This window comes from Spermophilus citellus, assembly GCF_964194105.1.
Source record: "Spermophilus citellus genome assembly, chromosome: 13".
NCBI lineage: Eukaryota > Metazoa > Chordata > Mammalia > Rodentia > Sciuridae > Spermophilus > Spermophilus citellus.
This window is the reverse complement of record NC_138193.1, coordinates 102,515,059-102,533,250: the sequence shown is the minus strand read 5'-3', so window position 1 is coordinate 102,533,250 and position 18,192 is coordinate 102,515,059.

The following is an 18,192-nucleotide window of genomic DNA, read 5'->3' as shown; positions in this document are numbered from 1 at the left end:
CTTGATTGTTGAGTGACAAGTCTTTTTGGAGTGAAAACCTCACAAATAAATAATTATAAAGCAGTATGAAGTTGATATACCATATGTATAAATAATGGCTCTTTGACTTTACAAAGAAGTGGCATTGTTTCTAGGATGCTGAAAGTGTGAACATTTATCCAATAGTCAGAAAAGAGTTATAATAATTGTCTCCAGACCTTGGTGTCTACAAAATCTAATGGTAATCAAACCAATAAGCAATTTAACATATACTAGCAAAGATAATGCAGGATTTTCATGAAGATTTAGCCATTATAACATTTTTTTTAACAAACAAGTGGTTAAAATGCTTTCCATTCAATCAAATTGTATTTTAGAAATTGTGGTCAACACAAAGGATGTCTCTTGCTGGGCAGAGTAATATAATACATTCAGTGTGGAGTAGGAAACTTTAATGATATATGCAGTTTTGTTATTAAAACTGAGTTATATATTTTGCCCTGCTCTGGAAAATTGTGACCTAGTATAACATATCTTCACATTGTTTATAACTTGAGGAAAATCAACATTTTGGGTTCCCAGCTCACACAGTAGGAATTACATTTGTTTTGGCCAAACATAATTTATACAACTGTAAGGAACAATAAAACATGAACTCTACAATGTTTTCTTACCTAAAAATAATATAGACCTTGTAAAATTGAAGAGATTATTATTATAAAGGAAAAGACAGTAACTTAAAAGGCTGAAGCTCATTTTACAACACTTTTTAATGCTTGTGCAAATAGGCAGACACCTGTGTGCCCATTTTCTTTGACCCGAGCCACAGGAGTGAGATTCCACACAGTAATAAATAAACTTGTAAGTAAAACTTTGAAATATAATTTGCTTGGACAAAAGTTCTTCCATGTTCTAAAGTCATTTTCTTTTCAGTGTGAATTCTTAAAATGACTCAGTGCTCTTTCTTCACTGCCGACAATGATCTTTTTATAGGTGATAAAAAGTGCCTTGTCTATCTTAGGAATAAGATCTCTAGTGAGTGAAGGGAGGCTTCTGGATGTGAGAGATGAGAGTTAAATGAATGAATTAGGAATGAATGAATGCTTGGGTATTGATGTTTGAAGTCAACTGGCCCAGGCAGGAAGGGACTCTTACTTCATGTAAAATATGATCCCATTCTCAAAGATGTGAGTATGGTACACTGAGGCATTAAATGCATGCAAGACTCACCATTGTCTATTATAAACCAATTGAATGCATGTTATGAAATTGATGATTGCCGGATTGATCACACAACTAGAAAAAAAAGTTACATTTTGAGAGCAAATACTATGTTCAAGGAACAAGTTCATTGTATCTGAACTAATTCAAGTCTAAACAATTCCACGAATGTGGCAGAATTATTACTATTTTACCTGAGAAGAAATGAAGGGTCATAAAACTTGTGTGATGTGTTCTAAATCACACAGCTTGAGGAAAACCCCACTACTTTCTGATTCCACGTGTCCACCCCTTCTATTCTACCTCTTGAGAGCCCACTGAGCTAGCTCCAAAGAGGAGTAACAGTCACAGAGTAATCATTTGGCAGGTGAGCCTTGCATTCTTATTAGATGACACTTCTTTACTCTTGCCCCTTAAGTTCAAAATATTTTTCACATGCAGAACAAATTTTCCTGCCCTAAGATTCACTTAGATTTTAAATTCTTCTAATTTCCAGAGTAGTTTTTGACTTGGTCTTGTTAAGTCTGAATATCTATTTCAAAAAGATTCAAATTGCATTTAATAGTATTTGTGTGTCTAATCATTTTTTTCCTAAAACAATGCACTCTTTTATATTTATGTAAAGAGTCATTCCTAAAGCAGCTACACATTGCAGACGTGATTTTCGGCAGCTGACTTGAGTCCATTTTATTTTTAAAAAGTGTGCAGCTTCCCCAGGCCTTGTCTCATCTGGCCTGGGGCCAGACACTAGAGGGTGCTTTAGAAATATTATTTGATGATGAACTCGGATGTGTCCACTTGCTTTTTAGAAATAATTCCTGTAAATCATGGCTTTGAAAACGTGTCAGCGTCTTGCTCTTTCTTTTGTGGATTTCTTCAAAGGGAGAAGGAATGTCTGCAAAGTAAACATTCGACAGCCATAACTATGTCCCACAGAGGGTGGAATAAAAAACAGTATAGAGACTTCTAGATACATAAATATTTCTGTGAGATAAAAAGCGAACCCTGGGGATAACTCACAGAGTCTACTGGAACTTTTTCAGAAGGTGAGGTTTGTACCAAAGAAAGTGGGCTTGTGAGAGGCTGGGGAATGTATATCTCTCCTGGTTCCCTACCCATCTTTTCTGGAAGAGAGGTGAGCAAGACCCCCCACGTTTGTTGAGACTCCCCTCTTATTTTCTCAGAGGCACTTTTATGTGTATTACTACAAGAGAAATTCACAAAAATCTGTGTGGTGAGCATTACTATTCCTATTTGATAAATGAGATAGCTGAGTTGTGAGGATAAGTAAGGCACCCAGATCCATAAAACTAAAAACTAAAGTCAGAACTCTGACTGGGCTTTCTTAGGAAAAAGAACTCTTTCTTATAAGTCTTGAACAACATCACAATTTCAGAAGAGCGTCAAGATTTGGAAACGGCAAAGACATGATCAGCAAAGCTCAGCGTATATGCAGAGAACAGTGCATATTGAATTTATTGGAGATGGCATGCCTGGAGAACACCATGCAGAGAAGAGTGCAGCCAGCAAGCCTTAAACCACATTCTAGAGTAGGTCTGACGGGTAGGACTTTCTGAGATGATGGAAATGTTTTAGAATTAGCATTATTCAATATGGTAGCCCTTGGATATATGTGGCTATTGGGCACTGAAAGTTTCAACTAAGAAATTTAAAGCTCAACTTAATTATGTTTTGTTGTTGTTACTGGGGATTAAAGCCAGGGGTGCTCTTTCACCATGCTACATTCTCAGCCCTTACCCTTATTTTTGGAAACAGCATTTCACTTAGTTGTCAAGACTGACCTCAAACTTGTGATCTCTCCATCCCAGACTCCTAGGATTGTAGCTGGGATTACAGGCTTGAGCCACTGAAACTGTAATTAATTTTAATTTTAATCTATTAGCCATATGTGACTAGGTGCTACCATTTTGGAAAGAGTCAGTGAATAGAACATTGATTGGTAGAATAAGATTAACATATAATTCTACACTTACCTGGGGGAAATAGATACTTTCTAGTTGAAGGAAAGAGATGAATGAGATACTCTGGAGAGGTCAAGAAAAAAGGAGACAGATTATAAGAACTGGAAGTTCGGATCAAAGACGATGTCAAGGCTGCAATTGCCTGGTCTGTGAACTAGAGTTCAAAAAGCAACTGCTCACATACACTGTTTTTATGTAAGATTATTCTCAACCAATGAACTCATTCAGTATCAAAATGATGTCCTTTCTGTCGTCTCTTAATTGACATTCACTATCCAGCACTGTGCCCTATGCAAGATATGCTGTGCATGAGATATTTTTTGGCTAAACTCAATCACAGTTCTGTTAATGTTATTGAGGAAGATATGGAAGGGCACAGGTAGCCAGGGCAAGGTGGCGAGGGAAGAAGTCAGGGACAGGTCCAAACCAAAGGAGCATGGAGAGGGTTTTCCAATGAGATCAACTTCCCTGTTGACCAAAGCGTTTGTGAACACAAAAAGGGAACCCAGTCAGACAGACACATGGGTACTTGTGCTCCTAAGTTGGGAATCCAATAGAAAAACAAATAGATACATGGACTGGGGATACCAATGAACAATCATGAGGAGAGCATGAAGAGGGGAGGAGATAAGAAAAAGAAGAAATTCTAGGAACCCATAAAAAGAACAAGACAAAACATCCCCACTGGAACCTGGCTCCAGGGCCTCTTTTTTTCAGAGAAGTCTGTTACTGTCACTTCTGCAATAAACCTGCCGCTTGCTGGTGGTCTCTGTGTCCTATTCTCCAATTATTTGCTGAACAGAGAGCAAGACCCTTAAACATTATAGTTAACTTAAGTATATGAAATGGATGGAAAGGACAAGACTTGGAGATAGTGACTACTCAGTCATTTAACGCCAGCACATGCCAGTCTTAAAAATATATTGGGGTGTGTCTGTGTGTGTGTGTGTGTGTGTGTGTGTGTGCATGTTGGTTTATTCCTCCCCTCAAATCTTTATCTCTAAAGCACTTGGAACTTAAAAATCTCCAAGAGAGCTTGCAAACACTTTATCTGTATTACATCAAACCCATAAAAAAAAATCATGTTTCTATTTCAGCTTCGTTGGATTTTTTAATAATGGATAAGGCATTCTGTAAAGGTAAGCAGTGTCCATTCCTTTGTTCCATGGACCAAAAGGATTGTTAAAATAAAGAAAACTGAGCTTCCCCAGACCATAAAAAGTTCAATTCCCAAAGGTTTATCATAAAAATATCAACAGCACAAGCAAAACTTGGTACTGAACTTGATAAACAGTTTTCTTAACAGTAATTTCCAAAAAAAAAAAAGAGAAAGGAACAAAAATTAAAAAGAATAAAATAATAGCAGAGTAGCAATGCCACCTTGTCCCTAACACCACCAATTCAAACACTAATATGTCTGAACCCTTGAAGATACCCATCCTTCAGCTTTCCTCTTAAATAAGTTAAATTATTTTGGGTTGGTGAATCCTCACATGGAGTTTGGATGGGCACCAAAGAGACCTCTGTGCCGAGTGTTTTTTATGGCCAACATTTACCTATAAACCTGGCCTTTCTTCTATAATCCATAAATACAAATAAAAATACAGTTTTGGGAAGAAACATAAGATCTTTGCCATTCATTCAAATGATACTTCAGCTAACCATGACCATCATAGATACAGGGTTCATCCAGTTCTTCAGGTGAGGGATTTCTGTGATTTTTTTTTTTTTTTTTTTGTGTGTGTGTGTGTGTGTGCATAAATCCCCAACAGTCTAATTTTGGAGAATTTTTTTCAGTTGATCAAAAACCACTGTAAGTTTTGCTCAACCTTTTCTTCTTTTTTGTAGTCCTGCGGGGAAGGTGAAGATCAACTGTTGGGGGGGGGGGGCACTGGATTATTTTGGAGAAGGACCAGAGGCTCTCTGTACTACTATCTTCTTTGTCTCACAGCAATGAAAATCCTTGAATTTCAAGAATTATTATTTTCTAGCACTTCAATCCTCTTGCAAACTCATCCAAGTCATCTAAATTGGTTTTAAATGTTGGCAATGAAAATTGAAAGGCTTTTAGCCCTGGATCTTGAATTATAACTTCATTGTTTGCATTTCTAAAACTCATATTTGAATTTTCTTGCAAATACACACACACACACACACACACACACACACGCACACACACAGTGCCAAGATATGGAATCACATAATCACATATTTTCTACACACTTTTCTGAGTGTAGGAAATTAGCTACACAAACCTAAAGAAAGTAATATAATTGTCACAATTAGTGTATTAATACTGAATTGTTACTCCACTCAGAATCCTAAGATCTTAAAAGTAAAATCGACCTTAAAGAAGCCACCTTAAACCATTCTTTCAAATGACTGTACTGTTGCAAGTATTAAAAGCCTGAAATCAGAAATGGGAGGAATGCTGTTCATGTTCTGCTCTCTCTCGCTCTTCCCCCACCCCCAGATGTCTGAGTAGCCAAGTCTCTGGTATGTATCAGAAGAACAGGCAATTTTCAGAGTGAAGTCAAATGAAAAGTATGCAGATGGTAGTTTAAATGTTAGGAAAGCTTGAGGAGAAATATGCCAACTATGTGCCGTTTTCTTAGAGTAACTCAAAAACCATCTCTCCAATGCCATGGACAAGAGTCTTCCCAAGTGGAATACCCTATTTATAACCCTATCAAGAAGAGGAAATAGTGCCAGGAACAAGATAAAACTATTAGCCGTATTAAAAAAATACTTAAAAGCATGTTTGTGTTTGAAAATAAATGTTGGCGGTTAGAAAAAAAATCCAGGTGGTTGTAGATCTGGGTGTTGAAACCTGTTGCAAAACCGTTAATTAGTCACCATCTTATCTCCACTGCCTCCCCTCTGCCAGCGAGTCTGTTTGAAGTTGTAAATGGAGCTCATAAATGGACTCTTAGGGAGATAGGTAGAAAATAAACAATCCCCCCATTTGGTAAATAGTTAAGATCTCCCTGGACTTGCATCTTTCCCCATGTGGGCTCTGTTGACTCAGTGCCAGGTGTGTCCTCCCATTCTCTTGCTGTTGGCAGTCTTTCCAATGCCAAGAATCCAGGCTGTCCAAGGGAGCATTGTAAGTGGGTGGACTCTGGTCACAAGGGTGTCACACTAGAAGGGTCCTGGCATTGAGGTTGCATGTGCCTGCTTCAGGACACAGGCTGGGGGTGCACCCCAGATCATTCCCACCTCCCTAGGACTTGGAGAAGCAGCATGTTGACTGAACAAGAGGCTGAGGAAGTGGTGGCCTGGACTCCAGGGCAGGTCCCTCTGCCTTCCCCACTGTGTCCCTGAAAACCTAGCGCACTGCCCACTGTCCTCTAGAACAAGGACCAGGCAAGCAGGCAGAGGCAATTTTGCTTTCCTCCCTGTGTTTCATTACTTTCTCTCCTCCAACTACTCATCTGATCTGGTGGAATACTAGGACCATGTGATTTGAAATCAGACAAAATCAGATTTGATCCCTGGCTCTTTTACTGTCTCTAAAGGAAGAACAAAACATTTATCTGATAAGAGTATCTTTTCCAAGAATGGAACCTACTTCGCTGGTTTATTGAGGTTTACAGGTGGTGATACATAAAGTGCCTTAGACTATTTCTAGCATACAGCATGAAATAAGTACTAATCAGCTATCGATGAAGGCATTATGTTAGACTCTGGACCACCCAGTTTACCAATTACTTCACAATTTTATTATTTAGTAATAAAATTTATTTATCATATGAGATGGCATATTATTGTATTAAATTATAAAATATTGACCTGTATTATTTAAGTAAATACTCTAATTTTTAACTCTATTAGATTATATAATTTATAGACAACTATATGTAATTATTTAAGATATGATGGTCATGTATTGTATATTATGTACTATATACTATTTAAACAATATACTCACCATATTATAAAATGTTTTGTGTATCTTGTTATTATAGTTCTTATTACATATCATGAATTATGTATGTTATGCATGAGGTGTCATGTTTAAATCTTATACATTTTTAGATGTTATCCATTTATATTTATATAAACTATACATACAAACTCATTATTTTCTTTAAAGAAGTGATTTAAGATCAAATGATATGATAATGGTGTCATATTATGGATTAGATATGAGGTGTCTCCCCATAGCTCATGTGTGAGACAATGAAAGAAAGTTTAGAGGTAAATAATTGGGTGGTGAGAATCTTAATCTAACTAGTGCATTAATTCTCTGATAGGGATTCATTGGCTTGTATCTGTAGACAGGTAAGCTATGGCTGGAGGAGGCTGGTCTCTGGGGGCCTGCCTTTGGAGTACATATTTTTTCCTTGTTAGGCAGAGCTTTCTCTCTGATTCCTGGTGCCATGTACCCAGCTATTTTCATTTTCCACACCCTTCTGCCACAATGTTCTGCCTCACTTGAGCCCCAAGAATGCAGTTGGCTATCTATGGACTAAGACCTCTGAAACCATGAGCCCCCAAATAAACTTTACCCACTTAAATTGTTCATGTCAGATCTTTTGGTCACTAAAACATATAATTAGTGTATCTTATGTAGAAAAGGCATATTAGGTTGCCACATAGATTTAATAGATTAATTATTAGAAATAAACAATGTAGATCTCATGATAATCTATTCACGTTTGCTATTTACATATATAACAATGTAAGCAAACATACATAATTCTCATTGTTTAATAGTTCTCAGTGTACTTGAGCCACAATTATCATGGTCAAGAAGCTTCTCATGGGCTGGTATTAAAATAGCACGGAAGGATCATGTGTCTGAGAATAAGAAAAGTTTGATCCAGAAAAGTGTGTGAATCCAGGCATGCCAACCACCTCCTTGGAATCCCTATTTTCTTACTCTCAAAAAAAAAGGGGGAGGGCTGGTGAAGATTTATAGACTTAAATTGAAATGGGATATGAAAGTGGGTAGCAGCATTTCTAGCATATAACTAATGTAATCAATAAATGTAGATGCTATTATCCATGTTATTGTTAAAACTAATTATTATTAAAAACTAATTATGTTTGTTATTTTCAATGGAAATCTTAGTAGTGAATTTAAGAAGTACCTGCTGGTGATTTCTGCACGCAGAGCCAGCTACTGTGATTTCTGTTTTGCTTGGGCCTCATGTGGAGAGCAGCGCCGACTGTTCTCACTTTCCAGTGGTTGGAGAATAGTCAAACTGATATCCCTTGTGGGGTAAGATCTTGGGGACAAATATTTCTTCTATTTCAAGGTTTCTTAAATTTCACATGTGATTTAAAAAAGCAAATAAGCCCCTTAATTGCTTCGTTAAGCTAGTCAACACTAATTAAGTAAAGTCAAGTGGAAAAATATTAGAAACTGCTGTGCTTGACTTTCAGCCTCCTCTCTTTCCCCCAGAATATGTTTTGCTTTGCTAAGGAAAGGGAGTTAGGATTTTCCTTGATAGAACCCACTCTGACCTCCTGGGTTCTGAGCTTGAAATTGAACTCTAGTCTTCTGGGGTTCAATCCTATTTATTACTGGTTGAAACATGATTTCCCAAACCATGAAAAAATGTCTAACATGCCTGGTGAAGCAGTACAGGGGGTAATCCAAGCTTTTCTGATGAGTTGGGATTCAACAAGCTTCAAACATTATCCTTTGAAAAAAAAATGCAGAAGCTTAAGAACAGTGGGAAATGGATCATAAGAGATCACAGCTCAAGCTGAGAGCAGGAACTTTGTATGGACATAAGTGCATGTACACAGGCATGCCTGCAGGCATGTGCATGTTTGGATGTTTTTGTGTCCCTGTATGTATGTGCATGGTGAGGGATGTGAGGGAGGGAGATCCTACCTGTTTGCAAGACAAACAGGACACAAACTCAGCTTTTTGTTCTTCTAAAATGTGGGGGCAGTGATCTTTCTCTTAGCTCTACTAATCTTGTCATAAATAAGTGGATTTTGTTTCAGGTTTCCCTAAAAATCTAAATAAACTAGGCTAAATTTCTAGAATCTTCTTTGAAATCTCTCAAGTCCAGAGAGATGAAGTAATTCCAACATCCTATCTTTTTCTTTCTTTTCTTCTTTTCTTTTCCCTTCTTCCCTCTCTCTTTCTTCTTTCTTTCTTTCTTTCTTTCTTTCTTTCTTTCTTTCTTTCTTTCTTTCTTTTTTTCTCTAGTAAATGGCTTCTATGTTCTGAGAACTTATTGTGTACCAAATTACATTTATATACTTAGAAACCATGGCCACATTTAATGCTTACAATGACCCTTCAAGATGCACATCATAACTCCTATTTAATTGATGGAGCTATCAGGGCTAGGAAAAATAATGCATATTGACTTCTGGTCCCAGTGTTGAACAGTGATTAGAACCCAAATTTGCTTACATAAAACCAGCATGATTTTCTTTTGATCCCACCATTCAGAGGGCTCTATTATGTTACTTCTGAGATAGACCAGTAATCCTGGTTCCAAATGAGAGAAACCCAAGTTCCTTCTCATTCTGAAGATATTGCTTGGTGTAGTGCCTCCGCTGAACCTGTTAAGCATGCAAATATCTCCTGAAGCTCCAAAGCTGGCTTCCCCCACAGCCTCAGGACTTTGAAACATATGGAACCCTTCAGAGGAAGTTGGGCTGCTTAAAAGAACCTGCTGCTAAAAGAGCAAAAAACATATAGGACTCAGGGATTGAAATCTTAACAAATTATACCCACATCATTACTTGTACCAAGGAGAGTCCACATGAGTTACTTAAGATGGTAGGTGGCTTCTCTTGTTGATTCAGTTCTTGCCAGGTGGTCTTTCTTGTTGACTATGAATGAGAAAGGAGATGACACTTGCCTTGATTATAACAGACTCAAGGGACTCCAAACTATAAGAGGAAATCTGCTGTTTTTCAGACATTGAGGCCGGCTGGGACACCAAATTCATGGACCCAACAGAGCTACAAAATCTGGACTTGTCTTGGGTGAAAAAATAACCTAGAAACTTTAAGTGGATTTGACAAAGGGTCCTGCTCATGGGCTCCACGGGCCCTATTAACTCAGTATGACTGGTTCTATGAGATCAAGACTATCCAGCCTGCTTGGTGAAGAGGGTGGTAGATGTCTTCTGATGGGGGTTGAGACGATGCCATTCAACTGACTCCTGGACACATAAGATGGACCCCAGTTTCTCAGGGCCCAGAACTAGTTGGCAAGGACCAATTCTGAATTCCACTGGTAATGGATCTGAGCCAGATGACAGTTCCCTAGCCTTGGACTAGACCAGATGAAGTCTGTAGGGAGGAGCTGAGGATCTGTGCCTGTAACCATGATGCTTCAGATACATGTTTGTTCTTTTTAGAAAACAAATTACCTCTGGCCAGGAACTGTGCATAGATAAACTAAGGCACAAATTGTGCACAATTAAAAAGACTACAACTTTTGGGTAACTGCTGACTTTAATTAAAACAAGCAAATAAGAGAACAAATAAACCTTACATATTTCCTCAATTTCACAGTGTTCTGAAGATCCACAGCAACTGATTATAAGCCTAAAGTATTTTATCAAGTGGTTATCAAATAATTCCTATAAAGAGTATAAACTCTCAGCATGAGATTCTTTCCCCAAAAATATTTTAATGAGAATAAAACAAGGTCTTTGTGATTGAAAACACTTTTTGATATTTCTCTGGGAGCCATTTTTTGCTCCAAATGCTCAGAAACTAAGGGCCAGAGGTCAAGCTTAAGTAGGAAGAATGTTTGAGGGATGTTTGAAGGATGGGAGTATGGAAGCCTAGTGGCCCTGAGAAAATAGTGGCCTAAGAACAGTTCAGAAGGTGATCTATATAAGAATCCTAGCTCCAGCAAGAATAAGGCAGGACATCAATATTCCAGATAAATGGGCTAAATTCTTGTCGGAGCCATGGTCCCAGGAAACCTGGGATAATGAACAAAATAGGTTTTAATGACTAAGAAAACACAAGGGCAAATCTCAGTCCTATGGAAAGGGTTAGAGTTAGTTGATGTGTCAATATAGTTTATGACCTTATGTGGCAGAAGTGATTAGAATCTAAGGAGAATGTCTGGCCATTGTACCTAATCCATGGGTCCTAACAGAGTCTCTGATAGCCTAAGCTTCTTTGACCAGGAAAGTGAGGTAGCTAAAGTTTCCTGATAACCTGTGCCATGAGCAGCCCTGGTTTGTGACCTAGGTTCCTGAAAGGCTACTACTAACTCAGAGGATTGGGCCCTAAAACTCTGAAGAGGGTGAAGGATTTCCTAAGTCCCAGATCCTGTCCATGGAGACTGTCCTAGAGGGAGAATGGCCTCATTCTGCAAGCAGAGAGTGAGGCTAACAGAGACCTATGAAGGATCCAGTGAGAGAGGGAACTAACTGGAGGACACCTACCAACAGAAATGAGGAAGTCAAGTTTCAGCTACAACACTGCCAGGTCGGGCAGGCAAGACTACCAGAGTTCTCATTAGAAAGGGCACAGATCAGCTACAAACTTGGGCATTCTAAATCCAAAATGAGTACCCTAAAAGTGGTTCCAGAGACAGCCCCGTCAAACTCCTTCCTTCTCACATCAAGTCCTAGAAAAGTCGTGGTGGTTCTTCAGTGTTTCTTTCCTCAACCTTCTCCCATTGCTTCGCTCCCCCATTGACTCTTGCATGTGGCCTGGGATCTCTTTATCCAAAGGCTTCTGTGAACCTGCAATACCCTCCCCTTTCCAGGCTCTGGCCTCCATCTAGTCTTTGAAATAATCCTCCCTTCCTACCTGCTGAGAGTACTTTAGCATGCAATGACTTTTCCTGGCTCTAACATGTGAGTCATAATGTATTAAGTAGTCATTATTTAGTATAGTTTCCTAGAAAACCCACTGGATATGAGTGACATCTATATTAGACTACAAATTAAACAGCAGGAATTTTTGTCCCTACAGATTTTCTAGCCCTGCCATTTTTTTCCCCTTGTTGGATGAGTCTGCAGAGGTCCAGAAGGGAGATGTAACTTCTTCAAGATCACAGTAGAATCAATAGCAAAGTCGAGGGAAACAAACAAAAAACAAACAAACAAACAAACAAACAAAAACCCCAGCAGGTCTTCTAACATCTTCAACCCAAGATGTCTTGCATGACGTTTTATTTTTATTTTTTTTTTTTTGCCTAATCAGTTAAAATTTCATCATCTGTGAGTCTTGCTATAGGTTCCTGTTTTTGCAGGTCTGGGTGAATCATGAACTCTGAATCATGAACTCTGACAGGGAGAAGCCAAGGCTTGGTGCAGCCACCTCTAAGGCACTTCAAGCCCTCCCCAGAGGAGAGAGAAAAAAAAATCCATTATGCTAACCTTGAGGTTTCCTTCAGTGATTCTTTTGTGCTTCCTTCACCTCATGTTGAGCTCTGGGGTATGAATGGACTCAGGGGTAGGGAAAGCTATAATCCCCAGAGCCTTGCCCTATAAACTTCATTTCCTCCCTTTATTGCAGTTAACTGCCCATGAACTCTATTAATATTTTGCAAATTGAGATCTCTAAAACACATGTTACTGTTAATTTTAACCTCATGCTAACTAGGATGTGGTCAAATTTTCACAACAAATTCCAAAGGTATTGTGATATGCCTTGGAAAAATGCATTTAAAGGTAGCTCTGGGGTATATATATATATATTTTTTTTTCCCTAAACCTACACATTTACTTTCAATTCTTGCTATTTAAAAGGAAAGTAAGCTGTTTGGGGCAAGAAGGATAAAAGAAAAAAATACAGTGATTCAGTATGGTACAGGATGGCAGAAAGAAGCATTGCATCTACCAGCACAAGAAGAATAGTCAGTGTACTTCATATTTCCAAACTTGCCATTGTAAAACTCTGATGTCAAAAAAAAAGTTTGCATACTTTTGCACACAGGATCATTTTTCTTAGAAATACTTCATCATTCCATAAACACAGTTCTTCCCTTAAGGCAAAAGAAAAAAAAATCCTTGAATTTTATAAACTTACTGGAGAAAATGGATTTTTTTCCTACATACATTTATGTCAAATACATCCTCATGGGATAGTTTCACAAGTGTGACTCCTAAATCCAATCAGCCAAGACAGGAAACTGCTTCCTCTCTTCTTCCTCCCTTTCTTCTTTCCTTCTATTTCCTTTCCTTTCTCTTTTCCCCTTTCTCCCTTCCACCCAACCCCTTCCCCTCTTCTCATCTCTCCTTCCTTCTTTCTTCCTTTTTCCTCTTTGACCACTTAGCAAGTATTTTCTGAACTCTTCACGTGCCAGGAGTTTCTATAGCCATTGCAAATTAAGTACTACACATTTCCCTGTAAGTCATTAAACAAATGATCCCATATTTAATCATCTAATTAAAATATAAGTATGCAGCCTCTGAGGTTAGCACTCTTCCCCAGGAGCATCAATTCATTCTGGGCCCCCATTGTAGTGGAACAATTTGAGAAAATTTGCAGCTGTAGAAAATAAAGTGAGACTTTCCTGATGGGTGCGTCAATTCACTCTTTAGTTTACATTTTTGTTTCCCCAACTGATTCACCGTGTTCTTTCAGTCACAATCTTGACCTGAGGTCCACCTAAATCCTGGCCACCCTAAGAAAGGAAATGGTGACATGTTGAAATGGCCTTTTCCCCACTCACAACCAATTTTGAGGAGGAAGAATAGGGTCACTGGAAAGGCAATGTCCCACTTCCTCTGTGTCTTGCCCTTCCACAGTAGCCGGAGTCACATTTGGACATAGAAGGACACTCTCGTGGTTCATATGTAACCTGTTGAGCTCTTCTTCAACTTCCACTAATCTGACCCCATGAGCCCTCACCCCATGAGCCCTCACCCCAGCGCTACTAGAGGCACCATTCTCAAAGCCCGTGTGCCAACTTCTCCCAATGCATTCAGTGAATATTTAATTATTTAGGTCATAGGGCATCTCCAGAGGAAAAGGGAATATTCTTTTCAAAGGACCAGTGACAAGTGAGCTAAGTAATAATCAGGAAAAAATCTGTAGACAGCCACTGATGAACATGCCACGGATTTCTGATTATCAAAGATTGCGCCAGGTTGAGAGGGTGCAAAGGTATTCTAGGTTAAAGAACAGAACCAAGCAAGGTTCTTGAACTTTTGGGTTTTTGAAATTTTTGGATTTTACACTCTTAAAAAGTATAGACCACCTCAAAATAGCTTTTATGCAGATAATCTTTTTCAATAGTTAAAACTTTAAAGCTAAGCTGAGGAATATTTTAAACATTTATTAATTAACTAAATTTAAGTTAATAATAAGAAGTTCATTACATGTTGACATAAGTAACATTTTTGTATGAAAAGAACTACCATTTTGAAAAATCAGTCAATGGGAAGAAAATAACTTCTTTGATGTTGGGCTTCATAGCAAGCGGATTCGCATATTTGCTTTCATTTTCAATCTGTTATGAACACATCACATAGCCTCTGGAAAAACACTGAATATTCACAAGAGACTACCAATTGAGGCCTGTTTCCTCATCATTCAAATTGAATAATAACAGTACCTGTTTATCTGAAAGCTGTGAGAATTAAATGAATTCGTAATGTAAACTGCATGGAATAGTTTCTCCATGCAATAAGAATGATTATATTATCATTGACATCATTATTATTAGCATCTCCTCCACTGAATGTTGGTTCTCCAAGATCAGATAGGCAAAAACTTGGCACTGACCTGCCTTGCACTTGGGGAATAGTCAGCCTCCCCTCTCTGTGATTCCCATCTGAAGCCCAGCACTCAGGGACTTTCAGTTGGAAAAGTCACAGTAGATTCTAGACAGTGCATCTGTGATTACTCACATTCAAGGGTGTCCTGCTGGTCCATGAGTGATTAAGTAATGAAGGCAGAGCTATAGAATCCTTCTCAGGATCTTCAAGGTCTTCAACAGAGTCATTTTGCTTTAGTTCCCTCCAGGCATGAGCAATCTCTCCTGACATCTTTGGTGTTTGTTTTTCATCCTTGGTTTGGGCACTTCTAGGAATTTGATTGTCACCCAATTTAGGTATTCTCTTAATTGATAATACATCAGAAATTCATAGACCGAATTCTTGCCTCTCTGGAGCCTCTCCAGGGCCCTTTCTTCTCTAAGCCTCCTCACGGTCCTTTTCCAGGCCATTTCTCCAGTAACAGGATTTGCTACCTAAATAATTAAGAACAAATGAGGGTGAAAAGCAGTGGTTTAGGAGGCAGAGGGACGCAGACTTAAATGTGAGTTGTGCTAGTGACCCAGCCTTGCTTTCCTCAGCTTCAACATAAGGACAAAAGATAATTTCTACCTCCCAGGCTGAGTGGGAGATTGCATGAGATAACACCAGTAAAGGGCCCAGCATGCAAGTACGACCTGATGATGCTATTTCTGAGCTGGTGCCTAGAAATGGAGAATGGAAAGAGGATTAGATGGCTTTTAAAAAGGAAAGTGATGTGGGGAACAGGATTAGACAAGAGAGGAACCAAGTAAGGCCTTGTTTGCATCTGGACTCTACCTTCAGCCTGACCTCACAGTGAACCCCAGAGCAGAATCTGCTCCCATATTAAGGCAATGGTGCTTGGTGCTTTTACAAGTCTGTACCAGCAAGTCATTGGCTGAGGTATGAGAGAAAGAAATGCATAGCATCCCCCATGAGGTAGCTCCCAATCCACAGGACATTTCCCCAGAGAAGACAGATGTGAGGAATGATACACTGACTGGCTCAGTTGGTTCAGGTACAATTTCTCTAAGATTCTCTTTGATCACAATTCCTGAGGAAAAATGCTGGAGAAGGGTTAATGAGATGACCCTAGCACTTGGACTGGAAGGCTTCTAGATCCATCCCCTACCCTCCCATGGTTCACAGTTTTACTTGTGGATATGGCTTTCCTGGGGCAGTCACCCAGATTCTCCTCTCAGAGAGTCTGAATCCCTGGTCACCAGGCCTTTAAATGTTACATTTAGCTAGTCCTGGGCAGAGTGGTACCACGAGCAGCCTAGTGGATTTGGGGGGCAGGAGATCCACTCCTCCTCTTTGTGAAACAGCAAAAATGTTTCCATATAATCATGGTTGATGATGACTCTGAGACAGGAATTCCTATCTGTGCCTGCTGTTCTACTGGTATAGTGGCCCAAGGTGACCCAGCAGGTGACCCACTTTAACATAGTGAGTCCTGTGTCTCCTAGCAGAAACAGCTCCCCGAATTTAAGACTTCAGGGACAAGAAGAAATGCAGCAAGTTCACAGAGTATGGTAGTGAGTGGAACCAGTAGTTCCCTTCAGAGAGCAATAAGAATAGCTCCTCTCTCCCTCGAGAGAGCTGTGCTCCCACCTTCCGTACTAACACTGGCCTGGGGTCACTGAGGCCTGCAACACGGCTGCTCCAGGGAGAACTCAGACAGCCCCTGTGGCCCTGCCTCCCAGACACAGATCTCCCTGACTGCCCACTCCTGTGCCCTGGACTCACTCAGCTGAAGTCAGCAGTCCCCAGAGTTTCTCAAACCTGCTGCTGGCCTCAAAGCCCGACTTGCTTGGCCCTGGCCCCACATCACTCTAGGACACCCAGGGCTTCAAAGGAGGTCCCCTCAGAGCAGCCTCCTCCTCCCAAACACTTCTTGCCAAAGCACAGCTGAGTCAGGCTCGAAGCTAAATATTTGGATTGAATGGGAAGGAGAATGCAGTCCCTCTGAGGGGTATTTTACCCAGGCCTTCAGGAGAGGACCAGCTCACAGCACAGGCATACCAAGCCCCAGGGCACTGGAGAGAAATGTCCTCGCTGTGCAATCAGCTGGATTGCATGCCTGCAAACCTCACGGATCAAGCAGCGTGCCATGTGCACAGCAATTCCCTGCCTGCCTCCCTCATCTCATTACATCCTCTTCACGACCTTCTGAATCTGCAGGGTGGAATGAATGGCTCTCTCCTTTGTTCACGCAAAACTTGAGCAATCTCCCAAAGGGGGAAATGGCCTCCTTAGTGATGTTGCACACGAAAGAAAGACTCAGAACAAAACTAACTCAGACCTTCTGAAAACAGATTTTACCTGCTTCCATGTCAAGCAAGGGTTTCTTCTAAGAAATGATAATGCCCAGCATAAGGACATGACACTAGAAAGTGGTGGGCTATCCCATCGGGTTTAGATACAACAGAACTCAGTTCAGAAATCCACTGTACGCTTCACCAGCTCTGTGAGCCCAAGCCTGATAGAGGCTTGGTGCCAACCAGAAAGTGGATGCAATGACGAAATCCTTCCCCACCCGTATCACTGGACTGCTCTGGGGTCAATTGAGTAAGTGTGCTTTTCAAAGCCCTTTCCACCTGCTTGTGCACTGCATCTTGAAAGGACAGTGGTGGGGATTATGGCAATGATCATCAGCCTCAAAGAAATTAGAGGTGGAAGGATCTTGGCATCATTTTGTCCATCTCTTCATCATGTGAATGTCAACACTGGTTTGCCCAAGTTGACCTGGTAAGATAATATGAAGCAAGGCTTTAATCTCCCAGGCCTGACCTGTTTCATCAGCCTGCTCCATCTCTTAATGTTCCCAAACACTTGACAAACACAATACTTGTTATCTGGGAAGCAGATAGGACAGATATGTTCCAAGTTTATGGAAGAGGCAATGCTGACACAGGCTTACAGGATGAGATGAGATGAGAGTGAGCAAGGGGTGATCTGGAGTCTCACTACTGATTTCCCCAAAGTAATTTCACTTTAAAATGAAAATTGAAACAGAAAATAAAACCCCTATATTCTTACCAAATATTGGCCTTACAAACCATTTGAAGGTCCATTCGTCTTTATACAGATGGGTCTTCAATCTATTTTAGGGACCCCCTTTATAATATCTCTGCCAGATGGGCAGCCCACCTTGGCTTAATTTGCATTGCTAGGGCCTTCTTCAGGTCAAAGTCCATTGTGGACAGCCCTGATTGCAGCTTATTCGTACCAACTGCCTGCCATGTGCAAGGGACTAGACACTGATTGCTGGAAAGTTCTTCCCTGAATTGGGGCATAGTCGGCTTCCCTCCAGC